The following is a 12,320-nucleotide window of genomic DNA, read 5'->3' on the forward strand; positions in this document are numbered from 1 at the left end:
GGTGCCACAAGTACTCCTTTTCTTTTAAAGTGTTTACATTTCCCAAACGAGCCAGATTTTATTACAGTATAAGGATTTATTGGAGGCCTCCAACCACTAGAGGGCAGGTGAGACTCAGATGAATGTTTGCTATAGATTTTTAATTTATTGTATTTTAAGGGTTTGTTGGATTTAGGGCAGCTCAGGCTACACAGATGAAATAAAACTACAGTTTTCTGGCTCATAACTTTAATTCCAGCTCTATAGGCAGCATTTCCTACTGAGTGATCAAGAAGAGAATCAGAAGAAATACAGTAAGTGCTTCTGGGCACAGAGTGTCTGCTGATTTAGTTTTTCCCCTCTGCAGATTTTACTGTGTTCTTCAGAATTTTATACTATAGTTAAAAAACACAAAAGGAGTATCACAAATCATCGATTTTTCAGTAGAACCCTACATTGGAGAGTTCTGCCCAAAAACTAACAACACAATAAAGTCCAAAGTTATTAACACTTTTGGTGGGAAAAGCACTTTCCTAGATTAATTCAAGCATTGCTGGTTCAGGTTGCATTATGCAGCCAACATGAAACAATGTATAGCACAAACAGAAATATGGAGTTTGCTTATTTATTAGAGTCTAGTAGCTATTCATTCCATTTAATTACTTGTTCTTTCAATTCAGTTTGTCCAAAACAGAAACACCTGGATTTATTAATTTATAAATGGTAAACTACATTTAATTTTACAATGCAATTTAAAAGTTCTTCTGTTACATAGTGTAACGAGACAGTTTTGGCACTGAATTTATGAATAGCTGGATGCATAATTTGCATATGTAAATTGTGGTAACTGTGCAAAATTTGAAAATTTGATGCATTTGCACACAAAGTTATCTAATATACACATGCAATTACAAAAACTTTGTGCATAAATTAGGCACACAATTGCCCGCCTATGTATCTGTTCACCTTGACCTTCCCGCTCGGCCCTGGGAGAACAGGACTCACATCACACAGGAAGGACTGAGCCCTGGGGTTCCTGGATGTTTACCTCAGTCTCTCTATGGGCAACTCTGGGCAAAGATGATGGTGCCCCCCACTCCAGGAAACTCCTAACTCACTTGTGACCATTTTAACCTGTAATCACTGCAGTTCATTTAAACAGCTATACAATTTAGCTACACCAGAAACCGTTTCTTTGGGGCTTAAGATGACTTCACAGCATAAGCACAGTGAGGAAGTGGCTTGGGTGAGGGTCAGTGCAGCAGTCTCTAAAGCGCAATAAACTTTACAGTTATAACAAATTTACAGCCCTGTTTTGTCTTCTGGGACCTGGATGTGCTGCCGTGACACTGTGGGTGTGGCACTCGCCCAGGATACATTCGGACTCTGTGTGACGAACCCATTCTCCACCTTTGGTTCTGGCCTCCTGTCAGGCCATGTCCCGCTCTGGCACTTGATGCCTTCTCAACAGACTTTGGGAACGGGGCCAGTCTCTTCCTCTCCCCCTACACCGGCGCACACAACCCCGCTGCAAGAGCGGGAGACTCACCCCACGACTATTGCTTCGCTGCTCCTCTGGCTCTAGGCTGCTGCTCCGCCTGCTTGGGCTGTTACACTCTCCCTGGTTCTGCTCTGGGCTGCTGCGCTCTCCCCCGTCTCTGTCTAACTCTGCCCTGGCAGCCCCAGCTCACATGGACGCCGAGCCCTGGCCTCTCAACTCCCTCACCGGCCTGCCCTCCCTGCCAATCCAGCTGACTTGGAGGACCTGTCAGTCCCAGGATCCTGACTCCTTTTTGGCCCTCCCCCTTTCTTCTGGTACTGCGAGAGGGGCCAATCAAAAAAACAAAAACCCACTCAATTTCTGTAAGGGGCTGTAATGGTCCCTCGCTCTCCCGTGGGGAGGGAGGCCGCTTAGTCTGGTCCTGTCTGGCCAGCACCTGAGTCCACAGGACAGTCAAGAGCGCACAATAGGGCTGGGTGACCAATAGTCACAGTCTCAGGGTTTAGCCTGGGTTTGGGTGGCTCAAGCTGTCAGGCCTTAAACAGAGTCTATAACTGAGCTGGGGGCCTGGGCTTGAGGAGGCTCAGGTGGCCAGCAACAAGCAGTCTACCAGTGGGCTGGGGCCTGCACTTGAGGAGGCTCAGGCTGCCAGGAAGCGAAACAGTCTCAGGCTGGCTTTGGCATGGGCGGAGCTCAGGCAACCTTCAAACAAACTGCCTACAAGGGAGCTGGGAGGCTCCTTCTTCTGGGCTCGAGCTTCCCTGCACAGTGTGGGGAGTCAGCCACCCCAGGGTGGGGTGGCAGGGGGACACAGGCCCACCCTACTCCACCATGTCCCAGCCCAGGGCCCTGGCAGGGGCAGGATTGGCTGCCCCTGCATCGGCAGGGATCCAGCTGCAACACGCTAACTGAGCCACACCTCTCTCTGCAGCCAGCTGCTCCATGGCTACCCCAGGCCACTTCCTGCCTCCCCAGGGTTCGGTACCTGTGGTCTCCAGGCCTCTTTCGGCTCCTCGGGGTACACGGCGGCAGACCCTCCACTCCAGTCCTCGTCAGTGTGTGGGGATCGGGAACAGCCAAGCTTAGGCTCCCCTCTGGGATGCTGCAGAACAGGCAGAGCATCCTTCCTCTGGAGGCTCTGCACCAACTGTGCTGCAGGGCCTGCCTGTTATACTTCCGGCCACGCCCTGGTACTTCTGGTGGGGGTGGGGGTGGGGGTGGGGGGGTGATCTAGGCTCCACCCTCCAAGGGGAGTGTAATGGTCCCTCCCTCTTCCGCTTGGAGGGAGGCCACTCAGTTTCACTACAGGGGCCAACATCCCGCTTATACCATCAATAGATTTTGGTGTAAAATCTCCATGAATTTTACTAAAATGCTCAACAGATTTCCATTGTCCTTGATTATGACCATCAATTTATAACGTGTCCACTTCGGTACAGCCTCACAGGTCCTGCACCCAATCTTACATAAAAGTAAAGAAAACCTGGGCTCACAGCCCAGAAAAAACATCCAAGCCCTCAGAAACTGGGCAAAAAAACAAAAACCAAAACCAGAGCTGGTGAAAATGTGAGCTAAAATTGGTTGGTGATGCATTGATGCAATTAGAAAATAAATGTGATTACTAATGTGCTATGAAACTTATGGTAAATTAAGATCCTATTAGTGCTCATATAAACAATCAGTATAAAGTTAAAATCTGCATTTGTCCTCTTTCTGCCCTTCATACATCAGGAGGGATGGAAGGAGCAGATGCCAATTTCCATCATTAGTGATTGTGTTAATTTGGTGTAACTTCTGTGTCACCCTATCACATGGATCCAGAATGCTGAAGCAGGAAGTGTCTTGCAGGTAGCTTGCTGGGATCATGAACTATTGGAAGAGAATTCAGGCAGACTAAACTGACCTTATCCTTACCAGAAGCAAAGGGATTCCTTTAAAAATCCAAATTTTATATTATTTTTTCCTTAAAATGATCAATACAATTCTATTAGCTTTATGGGACACTAGAGGCTCCATCTAATGGCTAATTTAACACCTGTTAGGGTTGTTTGTTTTCCATTTCAAACTCTGGCCTTGCATTTTGCACACCCTTGGGGAAGGGGCAGGTGATTTGGTCCCAGGATGTTTGCATCACTAACTTTCTAGGGGGTCCATTGCCAGGGAGGTCAGCTCTAATTTTGCAACTTAGTCTCTTTCAGCAGAGACTGCAGAGGTGGGGAGAAGGGTGCATTGATTCAGTGCATCCCCTAGGTGCCCAGCCAATGGTAACTACCCCTGGTACTGTGCTAGCTGGTTCCAGCTGTGGTAGAGTGAGCATTGGAGGCAATGCTATGACTCCTTTCTAGGCAGCCTGACTGCCACTGGGAATGCTGTACCTTGGGTTATATTGGCAGAAGCCCCATGAATCAAGTTCCATTACTAGCATCTCTCTCATGGTGCAAAATGGAGGCATACATTCTCATCACTTGCTACTAGTTCACAAGTCTCCTGGAGGGAAGGGTTTATACACCAACCCGTTATGCGATCTAGTTCCTAGTGGTCACTGGTCAGGCTGGGGTTGCCAACCCTTCAGGATTGTCCTGGAGTCTCCAGGAATTAAAGATTATGTCAGATGATGAAAGCTCCAGGAATTCATCCAACCAAAGTTGGCAACTCCTAAAGCAAGCTCATTAGTACTCCAGCCTTTCCCCTCCAGCACCGAGTTTCATAGCAAGGCCTCTCAATCTTTATTAACCAACTGGATTGCTTTGAGAGTAGTGCAAGGCTAATCCAGCCTCGGGGGCTAAACAGCAATCATCTAATTGGCATTCCAGCCTCTGTTGGCCTGGAAAGAAATGGAGTGTCTGGGAAATTATATTTGTGTAGCGCCCCCTCTCCACCCAGTTACCTTCTTTAATGCCAATTTGATTACAGGTTTTGATGGACAGGTCTGGGTTCTTCTGGATCCCGCCACCCACTCAGCAGGGTGTATCTTCTTTAATTTTCCCTATGAATTTAATTGGTGGTGCCTCCACCCCCGCAGTCCTTCCTAGCAGAGTCACCAGGGCAGCTTGGGAGGAAAATTCTAACCACAGGGTAACCCCCCACTTACTTGTCAGATAGTTGGAGACTCCCAAGAAATAACACAAATACATACAATGTATTCACAGTAATTCTATTAAACAGGAAACAAATATAACATAACAGGGTAAAACACTATTCTTAGGGTCACCAGTGCCCACGCTGATAACACCCATGACTTTCTCCAGACACAGGACCTGATGTAGCAAATGTAAGGTTAGTGTCCCATTGGTACGGCCCTTGATGAGCTATGACCATGATATTTTCTCTGCAGTGGTTTAGCAGTGTGGCTGACTGGGTTCAGTACAGCCCAAAGGACTCACAAGTGGGAGGAGGTGGTAAGTCCCGCCACAGGTTTAATATGCAGCAGATTATAAAAATCCCCAAACCATTACTCCCTGGCTGGAGGACACAGTTCAGGGAGTAGGGGGTCCCCAAAACAAGTTCCCTGGCTAACTAAAAGATGGTGCACTCACAAACTCCATGAATGATCCTCAGGTTCAGAGATGACTCTGGACTCCTCAGTCACTGCAGAGGGGCTGATCTCTGCTGGCAGGGATCCTCTTCAGGCAGGAGTCAGGCTGATTCGGTCCCAGGATTTTCCCTCACCACAAAGGGATTCAAGGCTCAAGGTGCAGATTACACAACTGTACTAAAATCCAAACTGTCGTCTCCTACCCCAGCGTCCAGACACACTCACAGCAGGCAGCAGCCCTGGACTAGCAGCCACAGCAGAGCTGACTATGTGGTGACTAGTTTCACCTAGGGAGCTGGGGGCTAACTCAGCCTGGCTGGGGAAGTTCCCCAGCAAAACTCTACGAACTAGGAGTCATCAGTGGAGAGGGAAAGGCCCAGTTGAGAGATCTTGCTTTCAGGTCCCTAGAGGCCAGTTCTCAGGGGGAACCCTGCATGCAGGCCTGGGACTCACCAGCTCCCCACACAACCAGTCCTGCCCTTGCCCTGGCTGGCTTCAGACTCACTCAAAAATGGCTTCTCCCCTTTCCTAAACTCCCTGGGAAGGGCATCTCACTCCCTATGGGTTGCCAGGCAGACTCTAAATCTGCCTTGGCTCCCCCTCCCTACCAGGGACAGTGTGCCTCTCCCTAAGCTGCCAGCAGACAAAGCCCCAGGAATCTAGGTAATCTCCTTGGGGGTTACATTTGGATCTCCTGTGGCATAGAGCACAACGGGCAGGCCAGTACTGCGTGCCGGAAGAGGGAGGTTTTCTAAACCTTGGAGACACTAATCCTGATTTCCTAGACTCTGTTGTTTCTTTATGGAGGCACCCAAGCAGTTGTGCGATTTTTAGAGTATGTCCATCCTAGGCCTGGATTAGTGATGGCATAAATTCATAACCCTGAGCACAGATAACTCTTTCTCCCACTTGGATTCTGGCCCTGAACACCCACAATAAAAGCACATACAATTCTCAATCCTTTGTCACATATCTACTACGCATACTCATTTGTTAGGAGGACATTGTGCCCTGCCTGACAGGTAGAATATTAAATGCCAACCAAAGAAGGGAAGTGATGGACAGTGCATTTCACATTGCCAATGCCTCTTCATTTAAAGGTCCAAAGATTTCACAATGTTTAATTTTTCATGAGATCCTTATCTTCCCCTCTGCCATGGATACACAGGGGGAACAGAAAGGGAATCATATCACAAATGTGATAAGACCTTGTTACCTGTACAAAATTCTTTGTTATTCACGCACTCTAGGGGCACTCACCTTTTCCCTGTTCCTAGGGCTCAAGGCATAACCCTCTTAATTTAGGAACCCACTTGTACCCGATTCTTAGAGCTCAGGTGTAACCTTACACTCTAGGGCAGCCATCCTTGCCCCGTTTCTAAGGCTCAGGCATAACCCTGTCAATTTAGGCACTCACTCTTACTCTTCTGTGGGCTCAGGTGTAACCTTACACTCTGCAGGTTTGTGGGGTCTTTTACCAGTGAAAGAGCCTTACACAGTAATATCCTATTTAACCTCTATTTATTAACAATCACCAAAACAGTATGCACACGCTTACACATACAATGATTACCACTCCCAATAAGACATATGAACTTTTCTTGATGGTCAGTCAGGATCTGGTCCATCTGGTGGACACCAGGTTCTGCATGGTGTCATTGGCAGAGTGTTGAGGTCTGGCAGCTCTGATGCAGCTGTATTCCTGGAGTCGGTTCCCAAGAACTTCCTTTTGGACCTTAGCTATACCTTAACCAATCATTTACTAAAATTTTACTAACCAATCCTAACATATTGTAACAAAATTCTCTAACCAATCATGCCCCACCATCTTAATTGATTTACATCTAGCAAAATTAATTATGTAACAGACAAACAATCAAAGAACCAGACAGAGATCATAAAGACAACCAATATGGAAATGAGGGACCATAAAGACAAAAAAAAATAAAGAAATGAGGATTTCACAACCACAACTATTGATAGCATTCTGTCTGGCAAGAAATCACTTATCAAACTAAAAGAAAAGGAGTACTTGTGGCACCTTAGAGACTAACCAATTTATTTGAGCATGAGCTTTCGTGAGCTACAGCTCACTTCATCAGATGTTTACCGTGGAAACTGCAGCAGACTTTATATACACACAGAAATCATGAAACAATACCTCCTCCCACCCCACTGTCCTGCTGGTAATAGCTTTTTGTATATAAAGTCTGCTGCAGTTTCCACGGTAAACATCTGATGAAGTGAGCTGTAGCTCACGAAAGCTCATGCTCAAATAAATTGGTTAGTCTCTAAGGTGCCACAAGTACTCCTTTTCTTTTTGCGAATACAGACTAACACGGCTGTTCCTCTGAAACTTATCAAACTAAGTTTTCTTTAACCAGCTTAAGAGTTGTTTCTTTATCTGGTTACTGTTAGACCAGGATCACCTTCTCAACAGCCTATTACATTGTTTTAATGTAATTTAGATGGAATGTGAGGATGTGACTTTCTGCTTCTTAGCTACTGGCTGCAGCTCTCTTAATATGGCTGCAGGCAAAGGCCTTAGGCCTTACAATATGGCTACAGGAAAAGGCCTTATTCTTACAACCTCGTTCTTTGTCTAGGCAGTGAACTGAAATAGACTCACAGACCATCTAATGACACAATGAAGATCCAAGTTAACAGACTTCTGTCAGGTTCTAAGCTCCAAATTCTGGTCTCACTGACACCTATAGGGCTTCCGCCATTTTGTTCAATGTGAATTTTGCAATTATCTTTGATGGGAGCAGGATTAGGCCTACGTTTCTCTTTAAGTGTGTTGGGTTGTCATGGAGTTGTGCACCAGTTCCTGACAAGTCTCCCCCATGAAAAAAGCCAAGTTTTGACATCATTTGTATCCTTGCAATTGCATCACAATGGTCCACCTTCCATTCATTATTATATTGAGAAAAAAAGAAGCATGCCCTTTACTGCAGCACTCTGAAAGGGGAAGCCAAAGCCAGGAGTCCAAGCTATGGAAGGAGGTTTTCCTTTGTCAGGCCCTGAGCTTTGTGCAGAGATATATTTCATGGTCTAGACTTCTCTGAAAATGGTTCTCATGAGACAATCCTTCTTGACCATTCGTCTTTCAAAGTTTTCTAAATTAGATTTACTGGTAGATTAAGCACCCAGAGCTTCAAAGTCAATGCAGGTCTCTTTTAAAAGTACAAGATGTAATGGGACATTAATCTCATTAACTCAGTCCATGGACTCTACTACTGTACAGTTTGGGAATCCAGAGAATGGAAAAACCAAGTAGGTGATTTCCTGACTTTATACTAACCAGCCTGTTCCTGCCCAGCTGGGCTTCACAATCATTTAAGCCTGACTCTCCCTCCAGGTGCAGTCAGGTACTATAACTGGCCTCTCAGGTCCACATTTACACCACCAAGGGATAGGTGCTGGAACTCGGAGTGTTGGAGGTGCTGCTGCACCCCCTGGCTTGAAGTGATTTCCATCACATACAGGGTTTACAATTTGGTTCAATGGTACTCAGTGACCCCACTATACAAATTGTTCCAGCTCACCCACCCATTCTTAACTTCCTTCCATTACAACATCTGTTATTTCATCCCTAATTAAAAAACTCTTGCACTGTCTTCAGACGAGCAGAGCAAAATTTTTCTACCGAAAAGTTTTTTACCAATCAATCACACTGAATCATTTTGTGAATTCATAAGAACATAAGAATGGTCATACTGGGTCAGATCAAAGGTCCATCTAGCCCAATATCCTGTCTTCCGACAGCGGCCAATGCCTGGTGCCCCTGAGGGAATGAACAGAACAGGTAATCACCAAGTAATCCATCCCCTTTGCCCATTCCCAGCTTCTCGCAAACAGAGGGCAGGGACACCATCCCTGCCCATCTAGCTAATAGCCATTGATGGACCTATCCTCCATTAATATATCTAGTTATTTTTTGAACCCTGTTATAGTCTTGGCCTTCACAACATCCTCTGGCAAAGATTTCCACAGGTTGATTGTATGTTGGGTGAAAAAAATACTTCCTTTTGTTTGTTTTAAACCGGCTGCCTATTATTTTCATTTGGAAACCCCTAGTTCTTGTGTTAGAAGGAGTAAATAACACTTTCTTATTTACTTTCGCCACACCAGTCATTATTTTATAGACCTCAATCACATCCCCCCTTAGTCTTCTCTTTTCCAAGCTGAAAAGTCCCAATCTTATTAATTTCCCCTCATATGGAAGCTGTTCCATATCCCTAATAATTTTTGTTGTCCTTTTCTGAACCTTTTCCAATTCCAATATATATCTTTTTTGAGAGGGGGTGACCAGATCTGCACGCAGTATTCAAGATGTGGGCATACCATGGATTTATACAGAGGCAATATGCTATTTTCTGTAGTGTTATCTACCCCTTTCTTAATCATTTCCAACATTCTGTTAGCTTTTTTGACTGCCATTGCACATTGAGTGGATGTTTTCAGAGAACGATCCACAATGATTCCAAAAATCTCTTTCTTGAGTGGTAACAGCTAATTTAGACCCCGTCATTTTATATGTATAGATGGGGGGTTATGTTTTCCAATGTGCATTACTTTGCATTTATCAGCATTGAATTTCATCTGCCAATTTGTTGCCCAGTCACCCAGTTTTGTGAGATCCCTTTATAACCCTTCTCAGTCTGCTTTGGACTTAGCTACCTTGAGTAGTTTTGTATCATCTGCAAATTTTGCCACCTCACTGTTTACCCCTTTTTCCAGATCGTTTGTGAATACGTTGAATAGTATTGCCCCCAGTACAGACCCCTGGGAGACACCACTATTTACCACTTTCCATTCTGACAACTGACCATTTATTCCTACCCTTTGTTTCCTATCTTTTAACTAGTTATCGATCCATGAGAGGACCTTACCTTTTATCCCATGACAGCTTACTTTGCTTAAGAGCCTTTCGTGAGGAACCTTGTCAAAAGCTTTCTGAAAATCCAAGTACACTATATCCACAAGATTTTCCTTGTCCACATGCTTGTTGACCCCTCAAAGAATTCTAGTAGATTAGTGAGGCATGATTTCTCTTTACAAAAACCATGTTGACTCTTGCCCAACAAATCATGTGCAACTATGTGTCTGACAATTCTGCTCTTTACTATAGTTTCAACCAGTTTGTCTAGTACTGAAGTCAGGCTTACCGGCCTGTAAATGCTGAGATCACCTTTGGAGCCCTTTTTAAAAATTGGCGTCACATTAGCTAACCTCCAGTCATTTGTTACAGAAGCTGATTTAAATGACAGTTTATAAACCACAGTTAGTAGTTCTGCAATTTCACATTTGAGTTCTTTCAGAACTCTTGGGTGAATATCATCTGGTCCTGGTAACTGATGTTAAATTTACTATTTAATTTACCAATTTGTCCCAAAACCTCCTATAATGACACCTCAATCTGGGACAGTTCCTCAGATTTGTCACCAAAAAAGAATGGCTCAGTTTTGGGAATCTCCCTCACATCCTCAGCTGTGAAGACCATCAATGCAAAGAATTAATTTAGTTTCTCCACAATGACCTTATGGTCCTTGAGTGCTCCTTTAGTATCTCGATCATCCAGTGGCCCCACTGGTTTTTAGCAGGCTTCCTGCTTCTGATGTTTTTTGTGCTATTACTTTTTGAGTCTTTCGCTAGCTGTTCTTCAGATTCTTTTTTGGCCTTCCTAATTATATTTTTACCCTTCACTTGCCAGAGTTTATGCTCTTTTCTATTTTCCTCACTAGGATTTAACTTCCACTTTTTAAAGGATGCATTTTTTACCTTTCACTGCTTCCTATACCTTGTTATTTAGCCACGGTAGCACTTTTTTTGGTTCTTTTACTCTGTTTTTTAATTTGGGGTATACATTTAAGTTGAGCCTCTGTTATGGTTTCCATGAAGCTTGCAGGGATTTCACTTTTGGCACTGTACCTTTTAATTTCTGTTTAACTAACTTCCTCCTTTTTGTGTGGTTCCCCTTTCTGAAATTAAATGATACAGTGTTGGGCTGCTGTGGTGTTTCCCCCGCCAACCAGGGATGTTAAATTTAATTATAATATGGTCACTATTACCAAGCAGTCCAGCTATATTCATCTCTTGGACCAGATCCTGTGCTCCACTCAGGACTAAATCAAGAATTGCCTCTCCTCTTGTGGGTTCCAGGACTAGCTGCTCCAAGAAGCAGTCATTTAAGATATCAAGAAACTTTATCTCTGCATCCTGTCCTGAGGTGATATGCACCCAGTCAATATGGGGATAGTTGAAATTTCCCATTATTATCGAGTTTTTTATTTTTATAGCCTCTCTAATTTGCCTGAGCATTTCACTGTCACTATCACCATCCTGGTAAGGTGGTCAGTATCACATCCCTACTGCTATATTCTTATTATTTGAGCATGGAATTACTATCTATTCTGTACTACTATTCTATGGTACAGTTTGGTTCATTTAAGATTTTTACTTCATTTGATTCTACACTTTCTTTCACATATAGTGTCACTCCCCTACCAGCACAACCTATTCTGTCCTTCCAATATATTCTGCACCCTGGTATGACTGTGTCCCATTGATTATCCTCATTCCACCAAGTTTCTGTAATGCCTATTATATCAATATCCTCATTTAATACGAGGCATTCTAGTTCACCCATCTTATTATTTAGACTTCTAGCATTTGTATATAAGCCCTTAATAAATTGTCACTTTTTAGCTGTCTGCCATTAAATGATGTAATTGAATGGAACTCTTTTTCATTTGACTGTTTATCAGATCTTACCCGTATTTTATCATGTTCCATCTTCTCCTCCTTACTAGGACATAGAGAATCTCCATTAATAGATCCTCCCCTAAGGGATGTCTCTGTCCAAACCACGTGCTCCTCTGAACCTGTTGGCTTTCACCCAGCCCTCAGCTTAAAAAAATGAAAAAGGGTTGTATAGCAGTTAAATGCCAGCAATCTGGTTTCATTTTGGTTTAGGGGGAGCCCATCCTTGCTGTCTGGGCTCCTCCCTTCCCAAAAGTTTCTCCAGTTCCTAATAAATCTAACCCCCTGCTCCCTACATCATCGTCTCATCCACGCATTGAGGCAGTTCTGCCTGCATGTGGAACTGGAAGCATTTCAGAGAATGCTACCATGAAGGTTCTGGACTTCAATCCCTTACCCAGCAGCCTGAATTTGGCCTCCAGGACCTCTCTCCTAGTGTCTGTTTTGTTGAATTGTGTCAATTGAAAAAACAAAATCATTAACCGGCTTCCCCCAAATCAAAACATTTAATTTCAACAAAATAAAAACTATTTTGAATTT

This window comes from Lepidochelys olivacea (assembly GCF_965140295.1).
Source record: "Lepidochelys olivacea isolate rLepOli2 genome assembly, chromosome: 6".
In the NCBI taxonomy this organism is placed as follows: Eukaryota; Metazoa; Chordata; order Testudines; family Cheloniidae; genus Lepidochelys; species Lepidochelys olivacea.